The 15072-nt window shown below is 47.8% G+C and overlaps 1 protein-coding gene across 4 annotated transcripts in view; it reads right to left on the bottom strand.

Annotated features, from left to right (window-relative positions):
• Positions 1-12234, bottom strand: part of Eps8 (epidermal growth factor receptor pathway substrate 8) — a 171153-nt gene extending 158919 nt beyond the window's left edge. For 2 of the 4 annotated variants that reach the window (XM_040743448.1, XM_040743450.1), the window contains exon 1: positions 12031-12155. The gene's annotated coding sequence lies outside the window, so the exon portion shown is untranslated. Of the gene's footprint in view, positions 1-12030 lie in introns of all 4 variants that reach the window. The other 2 variants (XM_040743453.1, XM_040743451.1) reach the window with 2 other exon arrangements.
• Between the last annotated feature and the right edge of the window lie 2838 nt (positions 12235-15072).

Raw genomic sequence — 15072 nt, forward strand, 5'->3', positions numbered from 1 at the left:
TGCTCTAGTCCACAGAGAGACCCTGCTGTAATCCACAGAGAGACCCTGCTGTAGTCCACAGAGAGACCCTGCTGTAGTCCACAGAGAGACCCTGCTCTAATCCACAGAGACCCTGCTCTAGTCCACAGAGAGACCCTGCTCTAGTCCACAGAGAGACCCTGCTGTAGTCCACAGAGAGACCCTGCTCTAGTCCACAGAGAGACCCTGCTGTAGTCCACAGAGAGACCCTGCTCTAATCCACAGAGACCCTGCTCTAGTCCACAGAGAGACCCTGCTGTAATCCACAGAGAGACCCTGCTGTAGTCCACAGAGAGACCCTGCTCTAGTCCACAGAGAGACCCTGCTGTAGTCCACAGAGAGACCTTGCTCTAATCCATAGAGAGACCCTGCTCTAATCCACAGAGAGACCCTGCTCTAATCCACAGAGAGACCCTGCTGTAATCCACAGAGAGACCCTGCTCTAGTCCACAGAGACCTTGCTCTACTCCATAGAGAGACCCTGCGCTAGTCCACAGAGAGACCCTGCTCTAATCCATAGAGAGACCCTGCTCTAGTCCACAGAGACCTTGCTCTAATCCATAGAGAGACCCTGCTCTAATCCACAGAGAGACCCTGCTCTAATCCACAGAGAGACCCTGCTCTAATCCACGGAGAGACCCTGCTGTAATCCACAGAGAGACCCTGCTCTAGTCCACAGAGAGACCCTGCTGTAGTCCACAGAGAGACCCTGTTCTAGTCCACAGAGAGACCCTGCTGTAGTCCACAGAGAGACCTTGCTCTAATCCATAGAGAGACCCTGCTCTAATCCACAGAGACCCTGCTGTAGTCCAGGGAGAGACCCTGCTCTAATCCACAGAGAGACCCTGCTCTAGTCCACAGAGAGACCCTGCTCTAATCCACAGAGAGACCCTGCTCTAATCCACAGAGAGACCCTGCTGTAGTCCAGGGAGAGACCCTGCTCTAGTCCACAGAGAGACCCTGCTGTAGTCCACAGAGAGACCTTGCTCTAATCCATAGAGAGACCCTGCTCTAATCCACAGAGAGACCCTGCTCTAATCCACAGAGAGACCCTGCTCTAGTCCACAGAGAGACCCTGCTGTAGTCCACAGAGAGACCCTGCTCTAGTCCACAGAGAGACCCTGCTCTAGTCCACAGAGAGACCCTGCTCTAGTCCACAGAGAGACCCTGCTCTAATCCACAGAGACCCTGCTCTAGTCCACAGAGAGACCCTGCTGTAGTCCACAGAGAGACCCTGCTCTAATCCACAGAGAGACCCTGCTGTAATCCACAGAGAGACCGTGCTCTAATCCATAGAGAGACCCTGTTCTAGTCCACAGAGAGACCCTGCTCTAATCCATAGAGAGACCCTGCTCTAATCCACAGAGAGACCCTGCGCTAGTCCACAGAGAGACCTTGCTCTAATCCATAGAGAGACCCTGTTCTAGTCCACAGAGAGACCCTGCTCTAATCCATAGAGAGACCCTGCTCTAGTCCACAGAGACCTTGCTCTAATCCATAGAGAGACCCTGCTCTAATCCACAGAGAGACCCTGCTCTAATCGACAGAGAGACCCTGCTCTAGTCCACAGAGAGACCCTGCTCTAGTCCACAGAGAGACCCTGCTCTAGTCCACAGAGAGACCTTGTTCTAGTCCACAGAGAGACCCTGCTCTAATCCATAGAGAGACCCTGCTGTAGTCCACAGAGAGACCCTGCTGTAGTCCACAGAGAGACCCTGCTCTAGTCCACAGAGAGACCCTGCTCTAATCCACAGAGAGACCCTGCTCTAGTCCACAGAGAGGCCCTGCTCTAATCCACAGAGAGACCCTGCTGTAGTCCACAGAGAGACCTTGCTCTAATCCACAGAGAGACTCTGTTCTAATCCACAGAGAGACCCTGCTCTAATCCACAGAGAGACCCTGCTCTAATCCACAGAGACCCTGCTCTAGTCCACAGAGAGACCCTGCTCTAGTCCACAGAGAGACCCTGCTGTAGTCCACAGAGAGACCCTGCTCTAGTCCACAGAGAGACCCTGCTGTAGTCCACAGAGAGACCCTGCTCTAATCCACAGAGACCCTGCTCTAGTCCACAGAGAGACCCTGCTGTAATCCACAGAGAGACCCTGCTGTAGTCCACAGAGAGACCCTGCTCTAGTCCACAGAGAGACCCTGCTGTAGTCCACAGAGAGACCTTGCTCTAATCCATAGAGAGACCCTGCTCTAATCCACAGAGAGACCCTGCTCTAATCCACAGAGAGACCCTGCTGTAATCCACAGAGAGACCCTGCTCTAGTCCACAGAGACCTTGCTCTACTCCATAGAGAGACCCTGCTCTAGTCCACAGAGAGACCCTGCTCTAATCCATAGAGAGACCCTGCTCTAGTCCACAGAGACCTTGCTCTAATCCATAGAGAGACCCTGCTCTAATCCACAGAGAGACCCTGCTCTAATCCACAGAGAGACCCTGCTCTAATCCACGGAGAGACCCTGCTGTAATCCACAGAGAGACCCTGCTCTAGTCCACAGAGAGACCCTGCTGTAGTCCACAGAGAGACCCTGTTCTAGTCCACAGAGAGACCCTGCTGTAGTCCACAGAGAGACCTTGCTCTAATCCATAGAGAGACCCTGCTCTAATCCACAGAGACCCTGCTGTAGTCCAGGGAGAGACCCTGCTCTAATCCACAGAGAGACCCTGCTCTAGTCCACAGAGAGACCCTGCTCTAATCCACAGAGAGACCCTGCTCTAATCCACAGAGAGACCCTGCTGTAGTCCAGGGAGAGACCCTGCTCTAGTCCACAGAGAGACCCTGCTGTAGTCCACAGAGAGACCTTGCTCTAATCCATAGAGAGACCCTGCTCTAATCCACAGAGAGACCCTGCTCTAATCCACAGAGAGACCCTGCTCTAGTCCACAGAGAGACCCTGCTGTAGTCCACAGAGAGACCCTGCTCTAGTCCACAGAGAGACCCTGCTCTAGTCCACAGAGAGACCCTGCTGTAGTCCACAGAGAGACCGTGCTCTAATCCACAGAGACCCTGCTCTAGTCCACAGAGAGACCCTGCTGTAGTCCACAGAGAGACCCTGCTCTAATCCACAGAGAGACCCTGCTGTAATCCACAGAGAGACCCTGCTCTAATCCATAGAGAGACCCTGTTCTAGTCCACAGAGAGACCCTGCTCTAATCCATAGAGAGACCCTGCTCTAATCCACAGAGAGACCCTGCTCTAGTCCACAGAGACCTTGCTCTAATCCATAGAGAGACCCTGTTCTAGTCCACAGAGAGACCCTGCTCTAATCCATAGAGAGACCCTGCGCTAGTCCACAGAGACCTTGCTCTAATCCATAGAGAGACCCTGCTCTAATCCACAGAGAGACCCTGCTCTAATCGACAGAGAGACCCTGCTCTAGTCCACAGAGAGACCCTGCTCTAGTCCACAGAGAGACCCTGCTCTAGTCCACAGAGAGACCTTGTTCTAGTCCACAGAGAGACCCTGCTCTAATCCATAGAGAGACCCTGCTGTAGTCCACAGAGAGACCCTGCTGTAGTCCACAGAGAGACCCTGCTATAGTCCACAGAGAGACCCTGCTCTAATCCACAGAGAGACCCTGCTCTAGTCCACAGAGAGGCCCTGCTCTAATCCACAGAGAGACCCTGCTGTAGTCCACAGAGAGACCTTGCTCTAATCCACAGAGAGACTCTGTTCTAATCCACAGAGAGACCCTGCTCTAATCCACAGAGAGACCCTGCTCTAATCCACAGAGAGACCCTGCTCTAATCCACAGAGAGACCCTGCTGTAGTCCAGGGAGAGACCCTGCTCTAATCCACAGAGAGACCCTGCTGTAATCCACAGAGAGACTCTGTTCTAATCCACAGAGAGACCCTGCTCTAATCCACAGAGAGACCCTGCTCTAATCCACAGAGAGACCCTGCTCTAATCCACAGAGAGACCCTGCTCTAATCCACAGAGAGACCCTGCTCTAGTCCACAGAGAGACCCTGCTCTAATCCACAGAGAGACCCTGCTGTAATCCACAGAGAGACCCTGCTCTAATCCATAGAGAGACCCTGCTCTAATCCATAGAGAGACCCTGCTGTAGTCCAGGGAGAGACCCTGCTCTAGTCCACAGAGAGACCCTGCTCTAATCCACAGAGAGACCCTGCTGTAGTCCAGGGAGACCCTGCTGTAGTCCACAGAGAGACCCTGCTCTAGTCCACAGAGAGACCCTGTTCTAGTCCAGGGAGAGACCCTGCCTCAAAGTAGATGGACAAGGTTCCTGAGCACAGGAGCTTACATGTGTTCACAAGCATGCGCATATGCATCTGACCACACATGCACCCTCCTGTATGAGCACACACAAATACATTAAGGGTTTTTAAGCATCTAGCCAGGTGTGGCAGTTCATGCCTGTAACGCCAGCATTCAGGCTGCTGCAGCATGAGGACCGCCATGGGCTTTAACCCAGCCGTACTATATTGTGAGCTCTGACCAGCCTAAATGACACGGTGAGACCTTGACTTAAAAACAACAAAAAAGGCAAAAATCAAACAACTCCTCTGGTGAGAGAATAATAACATTAGACAATCTACAAGAAAATATTTGCAAAACACATTTGAAAAGGTGTTTATATACACAATAGAATTTTACAAAACTCTTAGGGGCTAGAGAATAAATCAGCAAATGTTGGGCGCGTATAAGGCTCTGGGTTCACTCCCCAGCACTGGGTGGGGGGGGGGTTCTTTAATTTGAAACCTCTTAAAACCCTAAACAATATTTAAAAATAAACTCATTAAGAAGTAGGCAAAAGGCTCGACTTTAGCGCCATCTTCCTTGGGACTCCTGGGCCAGGAGAGTGAGTGGAGGGAGAGGCGAATGCGCAGGCTGATGGCTGCCAAGCAAGAGAAGAAGGATGAGGCAGAGGCCCAGGTAAACGGGGGAGGGGGGAGGGAGGGAGGGTGGCGGATCCACCCAGAGAGGCGAAGAGCGGAAGTAAAGGACGGATGGACGGACGCCTAAGGCCTGAACTGGGACAGGATGCTGGTACAAGCTGCTGAACTGTGCTATGTCTCAAAGGATCTGGAACCTCACCATCTGCTGGGTCTTCTCGCAGAGACAGCACTTCCCAGACTTGCCTGCCTTCCTTACAGCCCAAACAGTCCAGCTCGCCCTCCGCCCCGACCTGTGGCGCTCTGGGCTCTTCTCTGTGGCCGAGTGTAACCCGTGTACAATAAACCATCTTTCTCCATGTCTCAGCCAAAGAATCAAAAAAAAAAAGTATGAAAAGGGTGGGCTCGGCAATTATGATGCCTGCAGCTTTTGCAGAGGGTCTGTATTCAATTCCCAGCACCCACATTGAGCCCCACACAACCACATGTAACTCCAGCTCCAAGAGATCGATGGCTCTGGCTTCCTAGGGTGGCTGTACTCAGGCACATACTCACACACAGACACCTGATTTAAATAATAAGAAATAAAGCCTTTTTTAAAAGTAGGCAAAACAGATATCCTATCATCAAAAAAAAACAGAAAAACAGAAAATATTATGTGAACAGATGTTAACACATAAATGCTATTAGGGGGTGGCAAGTTAAAACAACAATAAGATATTAGTATTCAGCTACTGGAATTAATAAAATGAAAGCTGTCACGGAGACGAAATGATAGGAAGTGAGATGCTGCTGCTGTGAATGCTGTGAATGCCACTTTGGAAAGTGGTCTGCAGCGTCTCGCAGAGACAACCTCAATCCTCGCCTATGATGATCTACCACAGGCATGCACCTCACTGCTTCAACACTTACGTCCGCCCTAAAACCCCGCAAGAATGCTCATAGCAGCTTTACTCCAAGTCTCAAGAAACTGGGAACAGCCGAGATGTCCTTCAACAGATGCATTAACCTAAAATGTGTCGTCTCAGAGCAACGATGTTAAGTAGTACAAATAAATGAGCTGGGGCTGGAGGAGGTGGGTTGGTGGTTGAGAGACTTGGCTGCTACTCCAGAGGAAGCAGATTTGATTCCCAGCACCCACATGGCAGTTTCGTAACATTTAACTCTACTTCCAGGGGGATCTAACACCCTCTCCTGGCTTCTGCAGGCATCAGGAACACAAAAATAAAAAGTAAAATTTAAAAAAAAAAGTTGTCCACTACAGAGGACATACATATTGCTAAGTGAAAGATGCCAGCATGAAAAAGTCACAAGACATCTATAAAAAAACAAAACTAAATGGTTACAGACTTTCACAGGGAGGAGACAAAGGGGGTGAAAGGTAACAGCACAGGAAACTTGTCAAAATTATTCGATATGATACTGTCAAGATAGGCATGTCAAGCCCACAGAACTTTACAAGATCAAGGATTAATCTCAATAGGCATAAGAAATTAAATTCTCAGGTCATGGGATCCTTAGATGGCATGCAAACTGTAACATAAGAATCTAACTACAAGTGTGTAAAACCGTCTCAGGAGCGGGACCGGAAGGCAGAGAAGCTAGCTAGCTAACCATGAAATTGGGTGGAGAGTAAGCTTAGAAGCGAAAGGCCCTGCAAATGGGCGCTGGACTCCAGCTGTCCAAGCGGCTGTTCATACTATCAAGGGTTGTCAGTTCCAACACTGCTAAACTTGTACAATGGAAATGAACGATGAATTAAACAGAGGAATCGAGTCAGGTTTCTCTTCATGGCTGCAGGGAGTTTCCAGATAAACAGGGGAGAGACCAGAATACACAATCAGTTTTATGCCAGTATGAGTTTATATTTGCTTTAATATAGATACACACAGGTATGCAGAAATATAAATGTGTAAACATATACACATAGACATGTATATCTAAACCTCTTTACACACATGTGTTTTTCACATGAGAACCTGGAATTAATGACAGTCCATTACCAAGTCCACCTAGAACCCAGACCTTGGCCTCTTTCAAAGCATAGCTCAAGGGGCTGGAGAGATGGCTCAGTGGTTAAAAGCACTGGCTGTTCTTCCAGAGGGCCTGAGTTCAATTCTCAGCACCCACATGATACAACTGCCTGTAACTCCAGTTCCAGGAGGTCTGACATCCTCACACAGACATGCATCAGGCAAAGTACCAATGCATATAAAATAAAGATAAATACATTATTTTTAAAAAACTATAGCTCAAGTGGACCTTGAACTGACAGTTCTCCCACGTCTGCCCCCAGAGTGTTGGGATTACAAACATATGCCATGATTCGGGGCCAGACCTGGCTTTCCATTAGGAAACATTAGGGAACCAGTTCCTTGATAAAACAGTAGATTCTTGATATGAACAATACAAAGAAGCAAGAATATCCTATAGACCACACTGATAGGAACTTATCAAAGGGGCACAAGAAACTACCGTAAGGATTTGAGCTTCAAAACGGTTGCATTATAGCGCAAAGAATACAATAAATACTCAGGTGTAACATGAATAATTAAAAACCCAGAGACAGCTACTGAGGTTCAAGCTGAAGATCAGAGAAGCAAAGCAGCCAGCCAGTAGCTCTTACCTCTACAGAGGCCGAAATGGAGATCCTGTCTTCCCTGTGACTGGAAACTGAGTCTCACATGAGACCCTTTGCTTATCCTTACATACCTCTCTAGTGCTGGGATTAAATGTGTGAGCTCTGTGACTCTTTGAAAATTATTCACTCTGGAGTAGTCCTGGATGGCCTTGAACTCACAGAGATCCATCTGCCTACCTTCTTATTCCTGGGATTAAAGGTGTGTGCCACCACTGCCCAGCTTCTATGACTAGTGTGGCTGGGTTTGCATTCTGATCCCCAGGAAAACTTTATTAAATCATAAACAATATATCACCACATTCAGGAGTTCATATTTGTAAGTAAATAACCAAGAGACTAAACAAAGGAAAAGAGAAAAATCTCCCATGTGACCTGTGATATCTGAGAAACCACTTTTCCTGGTCCTATTCCAATCCAAAGCCCACAGTGGCTTGTGACAGTCTGCCATGGCTACTTTTATATTCAAATTATAAATCAGACATAGCTGTGGATAGATATCCCACTCTCAGGGATGGGGAGGGGTCATAAATCTCCACTACCAAAATACAGGCTATGCTAAAAGACCCCTTCCCATGAAAGGGGGAATGGAAAAAGTAGACACCAGGAAGTTAGCAGCAGGAAAAAACTGACAAATGCTATCTCAGTCAGTGATCAAGATGAGTCTGATAACCCTGGAGATGGTGAGTATTGTGTGGTCTGTGACTGAGAAGGCACTGTGCCCTGATCATCCTCCAATCCAAAGCCCACAATAACTGTGTTTCCTTGTTTTGTGACAGTATCTGTCCTGGCTGGTTTATATTCAACTTGACATCCGGGAGAATGGAGCCTTAATTGAGAAAATGCCTCCATAAGATCTGGCTGAAGGCAAGCCTGTCAGGCATTTTCTTAATTAGTGATTGATGGGGATGGCCCAGCCCATTGTCGGGGGAGACACCTCTGGGCTGGTGGTTCTGGTTTCTATAAGAAAGCAGACCGAACAATTCATGAGGAGCAAACCAATAAGCAGCACTCCTCCAAGGCCTCTGTATCAGCTCCTGCCTCCAGGTCTCTGGCCTGTTTGAGTTCCTGTCCTGACTTCCTTCCGTGATGAACAGTGGTGTGGACGTAGAAGCCAAATAAATCCCTTCTTCCTCAACTTGCTTTTGGCCGTGGTGTTTCACCAACAGCAACCCTGACTAAGACAGGGACTCACTGTGTAGCCAGGTTAGCCTCGAACCTGCCTTCTTTCTGCCTGAGCTTTCCTAGCTCTGGGATCAAAGGTGTACATAATTACAGCCCAACCCTGGGACAAACAAAAGACAAATTCAAAGGGGGATGCATGCTATAGACTTGGGGGATGGGAAGGACTCCTCAAAATGGTCAAAGTTGCCAAAAAGCAAAGATAATCTGAGAGAAGACCAGAATTAGCCTGAGCTGAAGAGACTGTGACAATTAAATGTACCCAGTGGTATGACTAGTGGGGTCCTGAGAGAGAAAGCAGGTTAGATAAAAACTAGGGAGGGGCTGGAGTACGGCTCAGTGGTAGAGCTATGGGCACAAGACCTTGGGTTCCATCACAAAAAAACAAAGGGAAAAAAACATATGAACAGAGTATGAACTATAACTAATAACACAACACCATTAACTACCCCTTAATTGCAGCAGCATAGCATGTTAATAGAAGCTGTTACACTTCCTGTACCATTGCTGCATTCCTCTGCCATCTAACTAGCTTACAGACTACTTTCGGTATTTATTTATCATTTTTATTTTTACTTGTGTATGCGCGCGCGCACGTGTGTGTGTGTGTGTGTGTGTGTGTGTGTGCGTGCGTGCGTGCTCGCGAGCACGTATGCTTGTATGCACTCATAAGTGTGTACAACTGACCCTAGAGCTTGCCATTTGAGACAGACTGGCTGGCTAGCAAGTGCCCAGAATCCACCCTCTGCCTCCTTCCCCCTGCAGCTGGGACTGCAGAGGCATGCCCAGCCTTTTATGCGGGTGCTCAGGATCTGAACTCGCCCTCGATTGACAAGCACTTTGCCCACCTAGCCATCTCCCCCGCACCTAGGGTCTGTCTGAAAATCCCACTTAGGAATGTATCTGACAAAGACTGAAGATGCTGCGGTACAGTCCTGGAGAACCCCCCTTCCTTGTAAGCACTCCGTTCACGTAGCTAGCACGGTCTCCACTACAATGCTTCTTAAGAAGAATAGTTTCAGTTCCTCACAGCTGCAAACAATTTGGTGCAGCAATTCCCAGCCGGGATGTACTATATAGCCAAAGCACTTTGGCTAAAGACCATCTCTTCCTCCCCGATATCCCTGCAGATGTCTGAAAGTTTATAAGCTATACTTAGCTTGTTTTGCCCTGAGACAGAACTACCAAATGTGTTTAACATAACTTGGAAAAACCAACCTACAATTTACACAAATAAAGTTAATGTTAAAAAGTCATTTAACAGAACTTCAAGGAACAAAAGGGCTTTGAATCTGGCATTTACAGTTTATTCAAACGAGGCTCAAATGAACCTATGTTTTAAGATACAAACAGGTGAATGACAAGGAGATTCAGAGGAATAAAAGGAGTAAAGAGATGCAAATGTAGGTTTTTTTTAAAAGTAGGATTAAGGTTTGAAACATAGTAAATGAAAGCAGAGGGTAGCATCCTGTGTCACAGAGTTACAAAGTACTGGAGGTTGAAAAGAATGAGCATAGACTAAATCAGGATAAAACCAGATAAACAGGCAAAATGAACTCTTTACCTCTGAACACAAATAAGCAAAGTTTTCAAAATTAAACACCAGTTTCCTGTTAGGGACTTTTTTGTGTGTTTTAAATCACCCTCAATACAAGTTCACTTAAAGCATTCCCCACTGTTGATAAAAGACTAACTTGCCAATTATAATGATACTCCATGAGACTGGAAAGTGAAAGAAAATTAGAGCAGACATCCCAGGACAGTGAACAACACTTAGGTCTGAACAGGAGGAATTAAAAGGAATTTTCTTTCCCTTCTTTTTTCCTGCTATGAGGGACATGGGTGAGTTGTGGATTTTTGACAAAGTCTTAATCTACTATTGTGCAGGAAAGTCTATCTCCTCACACACACTAGCTTGTGACACTGTCACATACCGACTATGTGACAAATCTACAGACAGGTTTAATGTTCCGACGGTGTGAACCCATCAGCCACCAAACTAAACACTACAGCAGCATGCCCAGAAACCTTCAATCCCCAATTTTAAAGACAGACACAGAGAGAGAGAGAGAGAGAGAGAGAGAGAGAGAGAGAGAGAGAGAGAGAGAATCTTTACTAGGTGAGGCGAGATGTCATTGATTTTAATTTCAGTAGACAAGATGTACAGTTTTACACAATGAGCGCAGGCAGTCCAAAACACAAGGAGCTGCAGAATGACATCCTTTTAATGGAGAAATTAGAAACAGCCCGCAACAGAATTACTTTGAGGATTTTTGTTTTTGTTTTGTTTTGTTTTTTTAACATTAAAAAAAAAGCCTTCCAGGAATCCTAATTTACCTCCTTCCCAAAGTGGCAAAACCAAATAAAAATTCAAAGTACTCACACGTGTCTGAACCAAGTTGTATCTGAACTTATCTTATTCGCTATTTTGTCCCTTTCTCCTGCTGTCTGAGACAAGAAGTGAAACCTTGAAAAGAAAAGCAGCCATGCATTCGCTGAAACACTGACTCGGGGAAGCCTCCTCTTCTAAAGCCTCGCCGCTCCAAATGTCTGCGGATTTTAAGCCCAAACACCAGGGATCCCTGCCCAGGCGAGATGCCAGCAGCACTTGGGGGCTATAGGAGGAGGAGGATTCGAGCAGCAGGGCTTAGAGAACCGTGCAAAGACTTTGCATGGGTATTGTAGTCGTTGAAAAGAAAAGAAGGGGTGAGACACGGGGAGCCTCCACTCTCAGTGGGTGTGGAACCCCTCCAAAGCCCTAAAGACAGCAACAGGAGAGGCCATCTTCCCCAAAGTGAAAGGGCGCTGGAAAGTGATCCAGAATTCACAACTACTCAAACACAGCGAGCTACCTCAACTGGAGGGTGTCCATCGCTCACAGGGCGGGTCCCCATCTCTAACGGGTCTCCTCCTCGGGAGAGTCCCCACTTGGGCTGGGGTGAGAGGCGCTCTGAGGTCCCCAAGTCCAAATCTTTAAGGCACGGCCAGAATCCAGGTGTGCCGAGCTCAGGTGCGCCCCGCGCAGCCCAGGTGAACTTGGGGTCTGGGGGACCCCTCGGCGTCCACCCCCAGTGGGGCTGGTAGCGGCGGGCTCGGGTCTCGTGGCTCCCGGTCGCGCGGAGCGGGCTCGGGGACGCGCTGGGGCGGCAGCGCCCTCGCACACCTGGCCGCCGACACCAGTTGCAAAGGGTCCAAGTGAACCGCGGTGGCCGCTGAGCCTGGCACCGCTCGGGTCCCGGCACACACAGGCGCTTACGGAAAATCGAGAGGAGCCCACGCCGCGGGAATCCCACCCGGGGACCCGCACCGGCGTCCGAGGGGCTCTTACCTTGGATCCGCCCTCGGAGCCGCCTCGCTCCTCACGGAGTGCCGCGACCTCCCCACACACGAGGTGGCCGGTGGCCGAGGGAGAAAGACACCGAGATGGAGCGCCCGCAGCGCCCAGCTCCAGAGATGCCGCCGGGGCTTGCCCCGAGCCCCGTGCCCCGCGAGCCCGCCTCGCCCGCCGCCCGGGCAACGTGTGCGAGCAGCTCGCTCTCGGCCAGAGCCAGCGCGCCCCGCGCATGCCCAGCAGCGAACCGGGAACGCGTGTTTCCCCGCGCGGCCAGGAGAGGGCTCCGTTTGCCGGTCTTGAGGACAGCTGAGTCTCTCTCTCTAGTGGACCCTAGGGTTCTGGACTGGGTCCCTCCGAGATCCCCGGCAAGGTGGGCACTACACCCAGCACGGGGACCTGGGATCCCCAGGCTCAGACTAGTGTCCACGATTCCCCAGGTGAACTGATCTGAGCTTGCGGAGCACCGCCCGGGACAGGGGTGATGCCCCAGGAGAGAGTGCTCAGGTGACTGGGACCAGGGACACAATGGATCACTATCAATCCAGGAGTTACTGTCCTACCCAGCTCCCAGCGGGAGGTATTCTCCCGGCCTCTGACCTGTGTCCCTTGGTCTCTTCCTTCTTTTCCAACTCCTTAACCCACGCGGTGTTCAAGTGGTACCCAAAGGCTTCATTGGTTTAGAAAGGCTCCAAACACCAGTCCCTGGATGCGGCGAGCAAGCCCAGGCCCGTCTCACAAGGCGCCTTGGATCCCACTTTTCAGGGAGCTCTTGCCAAGAGCCTGGTGTGGTTTCGAGTATGGGAGACTCTTTAGTCCAGGAAAACTGCTCCCCGCCTCACTGCTCCCGGGCTCAATCAGGGAGCCACACAATGAGAATCTGACCGTCTTCTCTCCTGAACCAAGCATTCCTTACCCTTTACAATACCTTCCTTGTCACAGCTACGCCCCCAGATGCACGGGTCCTTCTAACTTCAAGTCAGTTGACTTCCAGAAGCCAAGAAAGACTATTAAATGAAACTTGGCTTAACTAGCTGGGCCTACCTGCTTTGTGAGGCAAGCAAAAGCACATTCAAACGGACTTACCAGGCGAAGATCGGGGAAAAAATGGGGGCAGTGATAGGTTTTATGACTAAATTCAGTCTTCTGCCTTCATCGAGAGACTTTGGTCCGACATTTGCAACTCTCTAGCATCCACGTCCGATGTTGGAAATAGCCGGTTTTGCTCGATAGAATAGATAACTAGGATTGTCTACTTTGACGATCTACGCCAGGAACTACGAAACTTCCTTCCATCATCCCTAACCCTTAAAATGAATCGCCATTTTACAAAATTGGGGAAATGATATTCCGAATTTTATTTCTTTTTGCCAGAGCCAATAGTGACATCAGAATTCAAACCCAGGCCTGCCAACCCCCACAGCTTACACAAGTAGATTTATGAACTCAAACCAACTCCTTAAACTGTAGACCTGCCAGACCTACCTGGAGGATTTACACGAAATTAATCTTACTCCTTACAGATAATACAAACCTTGAAATGGTAAATGCAGATTAATAAATCAACACCAGCACTGAGACTTGTCCTCAAAAGTTTTGTCCTTTCACTGGTCCCCAAATGGCAGAATGATCTATCAAAAACACTCTTTACCTTGCCTTCAATGAGCTTGGGGTGTTTATTCTCTCAAATTGTATACATCTGCACACACACACACACACACACACACTAAGTAAGGAACTAAGTCACTAAAATGATCAGTGAGCCCTTTGATCCAAGAAACCCTTCCAGCAAGACATCCCAAACCTGTACCTGTATTAGGTGGTCTTTTGGCAAGCAGACTGCCTGGAGTCAAATAGAACACCTCTAAGTTACATGAACTGAAATTAAACTGCGTCTTCCACCTTAATGCATTCTGTAACTCTGTGCTGTTAAATCTTAGTTTCCCCTTTAAATTTTATTTTTGTTTTAGGGCATAATTTCATACAAATATTAACTAGCACCATAGACTTAAAATACCTATACATTTGATGTATATGCCTTCGATGTTTCATGTAAGTAATTTGGTTTATGTTTTTGTTAAGATTCAATGTCATATTTTCTTGTTTCAATTTTTGTCACATTTCTATTTAGTCTCTCTGTGTGTGTGTGTGTGTAGATGTGTCAGGGCACACTTATAGAGATTAGAAGAAAACTTGCAGGAGTCTAGTTGGCTAGTCTCTCAGATCACTGTATAGGCTCCAGGGACTAAACTCAGTTTATCAAGACTTCAGAAAGTTCTGTTACCCACTGAGCTATCATAACAGCCTAAATTCAACTCTTTATAGAGTTGGGATATATGTTTTTACCATTTGAAAACCCCACTTACTATAAGGCATGTTTGGCACGTGCCTACAATCATAGCACTTAGAAGACACCGCCAGGAAGACTAGCAGTTCAAAGCTATCTTTTGTTAGGTAGCCACTTCAAGGTTAGCCTGTGCTACACAAGATCCTCTCTCTTAAAATCGAAAGAAGAAAAACCCCATGTGTTAATGTTGGCGTGTGGAACAAAAAGCTTACGTAGGACAGAATAAGCATAAATATACTGATAGATGAGCATCCAGAATATGGATTAAAGTACAAAACTCCAAGCATAGATTGAGCCTACATCTGGGTATTAAAGCTACATACAGAAAAGTGTGTTAGTGTTCAAAATAGAAGGCAGCATTTTAAATATTCTCATCACAATGATACAGTATATATACATACATACATACTTATATGAGGTGATACGTATGCTAAACACTGAATTCAGGTAATCCATAAAATATACTTCTACAAAAATATTAAAACTACCCCACAAATGCTAAGAACACAGATCTTTTCCTTTCTTTCTCTTCTTTTCTTTGCTTTTGCTACAAAAGGAAATGGCAGAAATTGGCTTTTTTCTTAATATGTAAATTTTTAATGGCAGAATTTTATCTGGAGAGATTAATCAGAAGTAGTCCTCAAAGGTTTTCAAACGAGCCTCCCCTCCTGCACCCTATAACCTGATACAGG

The sequence above is a fragment of the Mesocricetus auratus genome, unplaced genomic scaffold (assembly GCF_017639785.1).
Source record: "Mesocricetus auratus isolate SY011 unplaced genomic scaffold, BCM_Maur_2.0 Super-Scaffold_100001, whole genome shotgun sequence".
Taxonomy (NCBI): domain Eukaryota; kingdom Metazoa; phylum Chordata; class Mammalia; order Rodentia; family Cricetidae; genus Mesocricetus; species Mesocricetus auratus.